Source organism: Aphelocoma coerulescens, chromosome 2, assembly GCF_041296385.1.
Source record: "Aphelocoma coerulescens isolate FSJ_1873_10779 chromosome 2, UR_Acoe_1.0, whole genome shotgun sequence".
Taxonomy (NCBI): domain Eukaryota; kingdom Metazoa; phylum Chordata; class Aves; order Passeriformes; family Corvidae; genus Aphelocoma; species Aphelocoma coerulescens.
Window position 1 is genome coordinate 86537120 of NC_091015.1, and position 12750 is coordinate 86549869.

Consider the following 12750-nt stretch of genomic DNA (forward strand, 5'->3'; position numbering starts at 1 on the left):
ATTCCTGTAGGAAAAAACATACAAAGCCATCTCTGGGACAAAATGATAAAAGCTATACCATTAACCAGTACACAGTTTTAAAGCACATGAACAAAAGAAGTTGTAAGTATCCTTTCAAGGCATACATGGGCAAATTTGTATCTTGTATAAGCACTTGTGTTTTTACTTTGAAGAATGACCTGCGAAGTAAGGAGTTTAAACACAGGAAGACATCCTCAAAATAATAATTTTATTTCAATGAGAAAATTTATTTGAAATAACAGAAAAAATATTGCAAATTACCCTTATGCCTTCTTAGATATTGAAAACTATGTCTTATGTCGCTCATTCAGTGCCATTTAAGATGGCTTCTTTAGTATCATCTTGTGCCAGTAAAGGATTACAATCTCAAACCATTTCTACAACTTCATGATAAGTTAATATGCGGGTTAGTTTCTGAATAAGGCAGTAAATTCAAACCTATATTGTTTTGATATTGTGCACAATAATATTAGGGGTTTTTTTCTTATTTATTTAAATGTGTCTGGTAGATAGCAACAGTGGATCACTGAACTATTTCACTTGGCCACTTTCCCAAACAGTACAAGTTTCCGTTTTCTCTTAGACTGTTGACATATATTCTGTTTCTATAAAACCTGTGAACATGACAATCTATAACCTGAATATCCTTTCTACAAGTGTAGAAGTTTTCTCCCAGCTGCCTCCATTCATCTGGGTTGATCTGTGAACAGTACTTCTGAGCACTTTTTCATATTCAGCATATACAATGTGTATACATATGAGAGACAATGGGATTAGGCTCTTAAAGTGCTTTCCAGTCCTTTTCTTTCTTTGAAAAACAAACAATAAATCCTGCAATTTGGGCTCAAGTCAACCTCAGATATGTAGTCTGGTCTAATAGTCGATAAGCATAAAGAAGGTGGCAGAGTTAAGTTGTTGATGTCTAGAGTGGGGGGTTTTGCTTATGTTATTATTTATTCACGTTAGAAGAGCTTTCTGAGAAGTGCTGTCTAGTGCTTTGCTGTCAATGAGGTCAGGGGTACCAAGCTCTAGGATTTTTGGATCTTAATACCTCAAAAATAAGCAGAGGAAATATTCCAATGACTTTTTTGATTTTGTCACTCAGAATGAAAAATCTCTCCACTATTCAGTGTAACTACTGTGACAGAGTAGAATCAGTTGATAACGTCTGTCTCTTTAAGCAGTCAGGCAGGTATTTTTTATTTTTATTCTAAGCTGGAAAAATTGCAGAGCATCAAGTGAAGAAACAGTGGAGTAAAAGGTACCCTGTGGTTACTGAGAATACTGTTATTGTTAAATTCATCTGTTCTAGTGCTTTCTCTTCACAGACAGCTTATTTAAGAAAAAGAGAAGCACTCCGATGTAGTTGTAATCATTTTGTTTATTGGAAACAGTGTATTGAATAAATATACCCTGTGAGTTAAATAATTTTAGTTTTGACCTATCTTCTTCCTGCTCCCAAAGTATGATGTTGCAATAACAGGATCTTTATTACAAACCACCTTATTCCATGATCCAGTTCGACAACTACTTTACTTATATAGGTCGTTATTCACTCAAGGCCTCATATCTCATTTGGTGAATGCTATGCACATCCGTTATTTTTAGATTCAGTGAAGTTTCTGAATATATACTTATAAGTTAATAAAGAACCAGTATTTCTATAATTTTCTGTTTGCTGGGACTTACCAAACTACCTGCAACAGCAATAGTCATTATGTATGTTTTGTCACTGTAAACCCTGAAGAGGTTTTATCTCAGTTACGATATTGTGGGAATGGCAAAAGTTTTGCTGCTGTTCCATTCAAAGGTAAAGATGTAATCATAAATGCCTTGGTACTCCCTTCAGTTCATCCCTAAGAAATCCTACTTTGGAAAATGTCTCCATAATATCTCTGCTACAGGGGAGATTTAAAAATATTCTTGAAGGAAAAGACAGCATTAAGATTGAACAAATGTGTGTTACGGATACTACATTCTCTGAAAATTGTGTGATAATGGCATTACCTCAGTTATAATAGTGCCCATTCAGAATAAGACCTGGTGGTTAAAAAACTAACTAGCCTCTAAGAAACCCTAATTAAGTTCTCTGCTTCTACAAAGATTTTCTGCATGACTGAGAAAGTACTTAAAACAGCCTTGTGAAAATATTCAAGGCAGTTAGAGGAAGTTTCACAAATGCAAAGTTGACCATATTTTGACAATTTAGAAAGTACAGTTTCACTGTTTTATTAGCACACAGTACCAGTGAAAGTACCTCTTTAAATATTTTTTCTGTTTTTTACTGTGTATAAGTATTCTTACACTTGCACTTTGTTTATTAGCTATTTGAAAGCTTCAAGGGAATCTCATATATACTCACACAATCTGGAAAAATAGTTGGCTATTCCCCTCAGTTAATGGACTCTCTTCAAATCTTTTCTGCTCATCCTTTCTTTAGTGGTTCTCAGTTTCTCTGGCTGGAAGCTCTCTGAAGTCAACAGGTGTCCCTCTTGGGCTCCTCACATAATGTACATCAAGGCAGAAAAAAACCATAAGAATTCCCTTCAGTCCAAAGGGTGATTGAAAATCCCACTGACATCTATTAAAGGCTATCAGATACAGATACCCCTTTGTAAGAATGCCTCCCCTCTGCATAAATTGTGGCAGAGTAGTAATAATAATAACTAAGTAATAATAATACCTAAGCACATACTTATTTCATTATTTGCTTCTCAAGACATCCAGCCTGAATGTTAGGCAGAGCTCCAGCCTATCCAGTAATTACATGTCCTTATTATTTCAGGTAACCAACTGCAAATGTTGAAAGTCCTGAACTGAAACTTCCCCTTTCCCTGGATTGCTACTTCCCTCTTCAGCATCACACAGCTTTTCCAAACACTATATTTACAGATTTAAACAAGAGAAGGGGGAAAAATCAAAAAATGTCTGGACATCCATTTGATTTGACTTGATATTCTTGCTGTCTTCCTCTAGGATGGTATTCAAATCTTGGCAGTCACTTAAGAGTGAAGACTGGCTGAGGTATGGATATCCTGCAGTTGTCCACAGTCCTGGGTACCTTTTCTTTATTTTTCTTTCTGTTATGGCATAAGATCATAATCTATAATCTTGACTCTCTCAGGTTCTTGTGTTTTCTTAGAGAAAATTTACAGTGCATTCATGTTCTGTGATACCTACTAAGAAGGCATGAGGAAAATTGACACAGCATCTGTAACACAGAACCCATTTAGTGTGACAAGCATCACACAGCATCTGTAACACAGAACCCATTTAGTGTGACAAGCATCACACAGCTGTGAATGATGTTGCCATGGATAAATCAGGAAGTACATCTTAATGTAGATTCTCTTTACTTAAAATTTGTCTTGCTATTACAAGTTCCCTGACGAGTGTTGTGTTAGTCTCAAGGGATGAAACGTGTTTCTTCCTCACTGGCTTGTCAACTTTTCTTTAACAACTGGTTTGTCTGCATACTTTTGTTGGTGTACACAATGCAGCTTGCTCTCCCTGAAAATTTACTCAGAGGGTATATTCTCCCCACATTTTATTAGAAAGATGAACAGAAACTACAGTGTTATCCTCCATCTTCCAGCACCTTGGTGTGCCAGCAGTTATAAACTCAACACAGCCATTATGAACTCAATTCAGAAAGGTGTTTTGTTCTGTGAGTTTTTTACTGACAGCCTGAATGTATCCACCCACCAAAGAAAGATTTCATTGTATGTGTCCTAACCTTTAGTCACAATCTTCCAGGCTGTTAGAGCTTCATATTATTGGAATTACATTGCTGCTGGCTTTACAATGCAGCTGAAATGGGTCATTGATCCAAGAGTGTGATTGTAAATATGGCAGCTGGATGGCTGGCAGCTTCTTTATTGCACAGTGTGCATATTGGAGATGTCTGTGTCTGAGTCCCGATGTTGATGCTTTCCTCTGTTGCATTATGTATTTACTATACAAGTAGATTTTTTTTTCTTTTTTGCTGTCTTGTTCATTTGTTGTGCACTCTTCCTTTATGCTTTGTATTTCTTTCTATGTTCTTGAATGAGTTATCCATCCTGCCTACTATACTTTATATCAGTAGCTACAAAAACTTATGCTTAGGCAGTAGTGTAGTGCAGATATTGCTGAAATGTCATTAAACTCATGACCAATGAAACTGAGTAGGATAGAGGTTATACAGGCCGGAGAAATTACCCAGATTTTCATGACACTTTTCAAGAATGCATTGAGCTTTATGTTGCAATGTCTTTACTGACATGGCTCTCAATTAAAAGTAACTTTACTGTATTTTTTTTTTGGATGCTGATGATTCAGTTTCCGTTGTTTTTTGGAAGTTTCCTTATTGATGTTCTGTTTGATTTCTTTCTCAGAGACATTGCTCCTGTTAGATGATGAGTCTGTCTCTAATTAAGAAAGCTGTACCATTCCAGAATATTTATATGAAGATCAGCTTTAATCTAGTCTATCTTTGTTTTGATTCTTAGTTTCAAATGAAAACTTGCATCTCAGTCTCTTGAGAGTTATCTTACTCATTATACACCTTTACCAGGTGTAAATATGTTTTTCAGGCTTATTTCTAGCATCAGTTTTACTCATTTCTCATTGCTTCTTCAGTGAAATAGGAAAAAAATCCACTTATCTTCCATGCAGACTCATTTCTTGGTACCATTTACAGTGCTTTCTCCCTTTCTTCCTTCATCTGGAAATCTGGTTTACGATCTAGATTGAGTTTTTCTGTTCTCTAGTCTGAGTTTCTAAATGCTGTGTAGTTTGACTTAATTATTTTTTTCTTTTAGTAGAAATAGTTCATTTTCTCATTGTTCATGACTCTCACTGTTCATGGCTCTCAGTACCGTGTTTCACTCGTGCTGGTTAATAACTGCATCCAACTAGAAGTTTTATTTTATTTTATTTTATTTTATTTTATTTTATTTTATTTTATTTTATTTTATTTTTAGAGCTTTTCTTACCAAAATGTGACTATTACAAGCAGGACAGTATATTCACTCAGTTTCACCCTCTAACAACCTCTGCTCTTCAATGCAAGATCCATGTCATTAGCCAATGCTGATAAGAAAGAGAGAAAATGACTCTACAGAGTGAGGGTGTAAGGATTTTACTTACTGCTTTGGACTCCTAATACCAAAGTGTCACAAGGTGAGGACAGGAATCAGGCTTGGCATTAAGAAGATCAGTGAAGTATGTTGCTACATAAAACACAACTTAATATAACAGCCCAAATCTGGAAAAATCTACTAATCTATTTTATCATAATGTTTAGTTTGCAGATTAAAGCTAAGGTCAGAACCATAGCATTTTCTTGATGATTTTCTAGTTCAAGATATCTCTGGTTCATGCTAATAGAAGCAGCTACTGTGTATACTGTTTTTCCTAAGATAAAATCAGAAACCGAAGCATTAAGTGGAAAACTTAGGGGGAAAGAATGAGAAGCACAAATGAAATTAATGTCTCACTGCTGTACTTGTTTAGGCCTTAATTCACAGCTGAGCGTCAGCTTCATTCCACTTTATTCCCTCTTATCTTTCCTTTAATGGGGGAATTACTCTATTGCAGAGATAAGGTGTATCTAGCACCCCACTTACAATATATTTAATTACAGGGAGAGAGAACGAAAATAATTTAGACTGAAAACAGATACTGAAACTGGAACACAGCCAGCATGTCTGGTCCTGCCATTTCCTGAATGAAAAGTGTTTGAAATGCATTTGTCTCTCATTCTTTTTATTTTATCATTTTCTGGTAATTGCTTTTGATTCTTTCAGGATCAGTGCAGAAATAGATTCTGTAAATCCATCCAAAGACTTGGTTTTAGTCAGTGTTAAAAGAAGTAAATAGACAGGTGGGTTTTTTTCTCTCTCTAAACAGGAATTCAGTGCAATATATCTAACATTCATATTGAGTCTTTGTACTGAATTCTCATCAAATTGAATTTATATAGAACTGATTCTTTTTGGGCTCAAAGGTATCTGCATGGCATTAACTTAGACAGAAATGTGTTATCTCCATCTGCAGTGGCCCTGTTGTGCAAGGTCTTGAAGTGCATGCTGCTTTTCACCAGGTTTTTCTGGTGCTGCCTGCAGTACTTAGGACAACAGACAACAAAGAGAGAAAAAAACAAACAAGCATTTTGGTTCTCTTTTGTGTTTATAGGCACAGTCTTTAAGCAACATTTATAAGGACCTATTTTGCTTTCATTTCGTAAGATTTTTTGATTAATCATTTCACAAAGAGTGGAAGGATAGACCTTTAAAACTGTGTTCATGTTTAGAATCCAACTTTATGTTAAGCTCTTTTTAGGCTTTGACAGAGTTTATTTCCTTCATGCTTTACAACCTCAGCTGGAAATGCTGAAATACCATAAAACAGGCTTGGACAAATTTGATAGATTCATATCCAGACCTAGAGCTTCAGCGCACTCTTGACTGTAAACATGCCTCTCACTCTCCCAAATTACTACCCCTCTGTTTATGTACTGAAAGGGAAGAGAATTCCTCTTCCATATCTCATTAATGACTTCATGGTCTGGCTTTCCACTTTCCCCTGTTCCCATTATTCTGCATTGTCATATTGTTTGACATCTGTCTTTTTTTACACTCTGCTATGCCAGCATTGATTGTTTCCACACCCTCTTACTATGTCTCCTGTGTATAAAGGGCTTTGTACACAGAATGTTCTGGTCATTATCCCTTAAAAGGAAAGCTTCTTCAGCACATTATTTACTCTTACATGAAAGGGACTGGAAAATTCTGTTCTATATGTTGGTATACATTACAAAATATTACAATGATGGAATGCTGTTAGGAATGTCAAAGATACCAAGATTTTTAATTTAAATAAGGTTGACAATGTTAAATGTAGAGTAAAAAATTTAATGTCAATGCCAATGTACTTGTAATTCATGTTTTACAGCATACTCTAAGACAGAAAAACAAATATTTTTCCCTATTCTGAATTCTTTAGAAAATCATCTGTTCAGACTTTGTTGGAATTAATGTTTCCATGTATATTGTGTTTGCAGGACAGTTTTGGTGGGGGGTGGGGAGGGGCCACAGAGATGGCATCTGTGAGAAGCTTCCAGAAGCTTCCTCCATGTCTGGCAGAGCCTATGCCAGCCAGCTCCAAAGATGGATTTGCCACTGGTCAAGGCTGGGCCAATTAGAAGAGGTGGTGACACCTCTGTGATAACAGATTTAAGAAGAAGAAGAAGCACAAAAGTTATTGTGCAGATGTAACTGCGGCCAGAGTAGAGCAGGGTGAGAATATGTGAGAGGAACAACTCTGCACACACCAAGGTCAGCTCATTAGGAGGGGCAGGAGGTGCTCCAGGTGCTGGAGCTGAGATTCCCCTGCAGCCCGTGGTGCAGATCATGGTGAGGCAGCTGTGCCCCTGCAGCCCTTGGAGGTCCGTGGGGGTGCAGAGATCCACCTGCAGCCCCTGGAGGAGACCCACACTGGAGCAGGTAGATGCCTGAGAGGAGGCTGGGAACCCATGGGAAACCCATGCTGGAATAGGCTCCTGGCAGGGACCTGCAGACCCATGGAGAGAGGAGCCCATGCTGGAGCAGAAGTGGGATCATAACATGAGGAAGCTGGCAGAAGTCCTTACTGAGCAACTTTCCGTCATTTCCCAGGAGTCCTGGCTAACTCGGGAGGAACCTCCCAGTTGCCTGGAGGTTACCAAATGTCACTCCCATCTACAAGAAGGGTCAGAAAGAGGATCGGGGAACTACAGGTCTGTCAGTCTGACCTCAGTGCCAGGGAAGGTCATTGACCAGATCATCTTGAGTGCCATCACGTGGCACATGCAGGACAACCATGGGATCTGGCCCAGCCAGCACAGGTTTATGAAAGGCAAGTCCTGCTTGACTGACCAGACCTCCTCCTATGACAAGATGTCCCACTAAATGGATGAGGGAAAGGCTGTGGATGTTGTTTACCTGGACTATAATAAAGTTTTTGACACAATTTCCCTCATAATTCTCCCGGACAAACTCTCTGCTCTTCGCTTGGACAGGTCCACTATTTGCTGGGTAAAAAACTGACTGAATAGTTGAGCCCAGAGAATGCTGGTGAATTAAGTTACATCCAGCTGGCAGCCAGTCACAAGTGGGGTTCCGCAAGGCTCAGTATTGTGTTTAGTCCTATTTAATATCTTTGCCAATGATCTGGATGAGGGGATTAAGTGCACCCTCAGTCACTTTGAAGGTGACACCAAGTTCAGTGAGAGTGTTGATTTGCAGGAGGGCAGGAAGGCTCTGCAGAAGGATCTGGACAGGCTGGATCAGTGGGCCAAGGCCAGTGGTATGAGGTTCAACAAGGCCAAGTGCCAGGTCCTGCACTTGGATCATAACAACCCCATGCAAGGCTACAGGCTGGGGGCAGGGAGGCTGGGAAGCTGTCCAGTGAAAAAGGACCTGGAGGTGCTGGTTACCAGTGGCTGAACATGAGCCACGGTGTGCCCAGGTGGCCAAGAAGGCCAATGGCATCATAGCCAGTATCAGCAATAGTGTGGCCAGCAGGACCAGGGCAATGATTGTCCCCCTGTACTCAGCACTGGAGGGGCTGCACCTCAAATCCTGTGTGCAGTTTTGGTCCCATCACTACGAGAAAGACATTGAGGTGCTGGCGCACGTCCAGAAAAGGACAACAGATCTGGTGGAGGGTCTAGCCGTGTGTGGGGTGTCTCAAGGAACTGGAGAAAAGGAGTCTCAAGGGAGACCTTATCACTCTCTGGAACTACCTGAAAGGAGGTAGTAGCCAAGCAGTGTTGATCTCTTTTCCCAGGTAAGAAATAACAATCAGAGGAAATGTTGGTGTGACCCAGCCCACTGTGGGGCTGGGGCAGAGAGATGCCAATCAATCCCAGCCCATCCTTTGGATCCAGTTTCCCAAAGTGGCAGACTCAGAGGGTGGGTCGAGGGGCGGCTCAGAAGCCTAAACTGCACCCCCTGGGCAGTGCCCGGGTCCAAGTCACCTCCCCTGGTTTGGGAAAATTCCCGGTTACTCAGTTGTTCATTGGTTCTCTGCTATAACTCCCACCTCTTGGTTTCCCCATTGGTTCTTGTTAAATGGTATCCTCCCCCTGGCTTGTAACTCATTGGTTGTTTTCCCCTTTCACCTGGCTTTTCAAATTCCCTATAAAACTGAGGACAAGCTTCAGGGGATGATCCCATCACTTCCTATCGCCATCCGTCCCTTCTGAGCTTGTTTGGATTGCGAAACTTCTAACAATAAACCTGTTAGAAGCTGGACCAGAACAGCCTCTCTCTTCCTTTGCCTCCGAGCTAACATGAGCCGATCCCATTGGCTCCTGCCGTGTTCCCTCTGCAGAGAAGCCAGCTAGCTAGCTCAGCCAGCAGCTCCTTTCCTGATGCCGAAGTCACTTCAGCGACGCACAGAAGAACGCAGCTGGACTCACTCTGACCTGGGGCACACCAGAGCTCGTGCCTCGAGCACAAGAACTGCGTTAAGGAAATGGTCTCATAATATGTTGAGGGAAGGTTAAAGTGGATGTTAGGAACAACTTCTTCATGGACAGGGTTGTTAAACATTAGAACAGGCTGCTCAGTCACTATCCCTGGAAGTATTTAAAAGACGCATAGATGTGGTGCTTAGGACCGTGATGTAGTGGTGGGCTTGGAAGTGTTAGGTTCATGGTTGGACTTGATGATCTTAAAGGTCTTTTCCAATATTTCTGTGATTCTATGGAAAAGTGTATTAAAACCAGGTAGTGTTCCCGTGTAATCAATTAATTGCAAGCATGCACTTCACCATGTTGCACAACAGGACCTACTTCCCTTTTGGCTCCTAAATTGGTAGTTTTGGTATTTCACTGCAGCTCAGAGTAAGGAAAAAAACTGTCTCAGCAGCACTGTGTATCTTTCATGATTCCCCTTAATTTTTGCAAAAATATGATTTTTTGGGGTGTTTTTTTTTTCATTGTTTTGTTTGATTGTTTTTCATTTAAAATGTTTATTTTGTACATATTTCACATGAGGATGTTTGCAAAAGAACAAACTCACCACAGTCTTGACACAAGTAATATTCCCATTCCCTCAATTCTATACCCTCAACTCCTCTTAACACCTGTTCATGCTGTGAAACGATATTCAGCATGTTGATCTGCTTCACATCCCTCTGGTCTTTCCAATAACAAAATTAATACAGAAACAAACCAAACCAGCATGATATCTGCAGTGACAAAGTCTTGCTTTTTGTTTCTCTTGCTTTACAGTTTCTGAGCATATCAAATGCCCAGGTTTTCAGGGATTTTTATTCTAAACACTGCTCAACATCTGGTGTAGCATAGGTCAGGTAGGGTGCTGGATCAAGAGGAGATGGGATACCTTTAAGTATAGGAAAAAGGCTCAGACCCTAATAACAGAAGAGGAGAAGCAATATGAAAGGATGGGGAGCCCATGGTGGTACCACAGAAAAGGAATGAAAAAAAAGAGGGTTGTGGTGACTGAGCAGAATGCAATAAGAACAGACAGGTTTTATTGTTCAGTCATAGGTTTCGGAGCTGACACTACTTTTTACCTCTCATACATTCTAAAACCCCTCTGCAAATACCGTATCTGCAAGGTTTTCATGACCTCAGATCTCCAGATACATAGCAAATGCCTTTTTAGGATCAGATAATTATTGTTTGAGTGTCTATTTGAGGCTCAGTATGAATAGGACCTCCTGTGGTAGTACAGCTCCTTTGAACCCAAACATGGGGTAGCCATACCTCCTAAACCACAAGAGAAAAAAATTGTTCAGTGCAGCTCTGATCTGCTCCCTCTAAATTCTAAAGCTAAATTGGAATAATACCTTTGAGTTGGTTGAGAAAGTGTTTTTCTTTACTGATATATTACACAAGTGTTTGTTAAATGTAGAAAAGACCTTAATTTACCTAGAGTTGAATTTATCAAAGAGGAAAATTAGAAACCCATTAATTCCATTTTAGAGACATCAAAAGGAAAAGAATATGCAATTCCTGACAAGTTGAATTTCAAACTTGACCTACAAATAGAACTGTATGCATTCATCCTTACTTCTGATTTTAATTTCTTTTGATTTTTTCTTTTCATTTGGCTTTGGCTACTAGACTCCAGAGACTTACAATGTCCAGCATGTCTTTGTGAAGGCAGTTGTATTCTCAATTTCTATCTATTTTCATTTTGTAATAAGCCACAGGTACTGAGATTTCCTACACTACATTTCCCTTTACAAAATATTTCTTGCCAACCCACAAAAGCTTTTAAGCTTTTTGTGTTAAGCTTTTATATGTTGCCTTCTCAGTTTTGTGACATTTTAGTTAGGAACATAAGTAATAAAATCATAGTTAAAATTACCTTTACTGATATCACAAAGACATATAAATACCTCCTTACTTAATCTCTTTACCAGCACATCAGTATAGTGTTCAGCACTGTCTCACATGGCCTTTCCTTGACAAACTGGAAAGATACAGATTGAATGGTTTTATGTGAGAAGTGTAGGAAATTGGCTAACAGTTCTCACCCAGAAGGTGGTAGTAAGTGGTTTTTACTCAGGTTGGCAACCTGTCACAAATGAGGTACCTGTGGGGTTGATACTGGGCCCCATGCTGTCCCACATGTTCATAAATTACACGGGTGATGGGATTGAAAGCACCCTCACCAAATGTCCTGGTGGTGCCAAATGTGGTGGTGAGGTGAACACATCACAAGGGCAAGCCATCCAACAGAGAGCCTGGCAGGATGGAAGGTGAGCTACTGAGAACAGTGTGGAGTTTATAAAAGACAAGTGCTAATTCCTGCACCTGGGATGAAATAACCAAAAAAGACCACTACAGGTCAGCACAGGTGTGGCTGGGGAGCAGCCTTGCTGAAAGGGACTTGGGGGTCCTGATGGGCAGCAAGCTGAACATGAGCCAGCAGCAACAGCAGGTCTGTTCCTGGGCCACATCTACCGAGCAATTACATTCCTTCAAAATTATTTCATGTGGTCTCTTTTGCTGTGGTTTAATTTGCTGTGTTTTAGGAGGGTTTTTTCTAGGAATTTTGTTGCATATATATATATATATAAAAAAATATTTTTAAGGAAATCTAAAATTAATGTTCTTCGCCTATACTATAATAATGCTATTTACAGAAGGAACAGGGAACAGAGATGACTAATGTGCTAAATCAAATACAGTTGATCAAATTTTAAGATCAAAATATTAGTTTAAAATAACATACTTGATTTGATACTCTGCTCAGTGTTTATGCAGGCAAACTAGGGAAAGACCTTTATACTAATAGGCAACTGCCAAAGCCAAACAGAATTTGAAAAAAAATTGAGCAATATTTATTTGTTCTTTAAGTATTATCTAACTTCTTAAATTCCTCCCAATAAACGTGGATGAAAAGGATGGAGAGCTCTTTTCAGCTCCTTGTAGCTTAGGCAATCTACCAAATGTTTTCCCAGACATAGAAAAGATAGAGATATACTTGAACACACTCCATGGAAGTAGCCCCCAGAGAGTCCTGCTGATGTTACAGAGACATTTACAAGTGCAAGGATCTGTCAGAATTACTTCCAGATCTGGAGTTTAGCTTGTAGGTTTTATGGAAAATGACTTGTTAAAATATATCTTAGTTATTTTATTATGATTTCTTTTAAGCAAATGGTAAAATTGTGAGTTAATAAAAGATGATGAAACATTTGTATCTAAGTTAATGTTGAAGATCA

General features: G+C 39.2%; 1 long non-coding RNA gene across 1 annotated transcript in view; it reads left to right on the plus strand.

The window, feature by feature from the left end:
* Nucleotides 1-12750, plus strand: part of LOC138105804 (uncharacterized) — a 29727-nt gene that overhangs the window by 4593 nt on the left and 12384 nt on the right. The window lies entirely within an intron of this gene.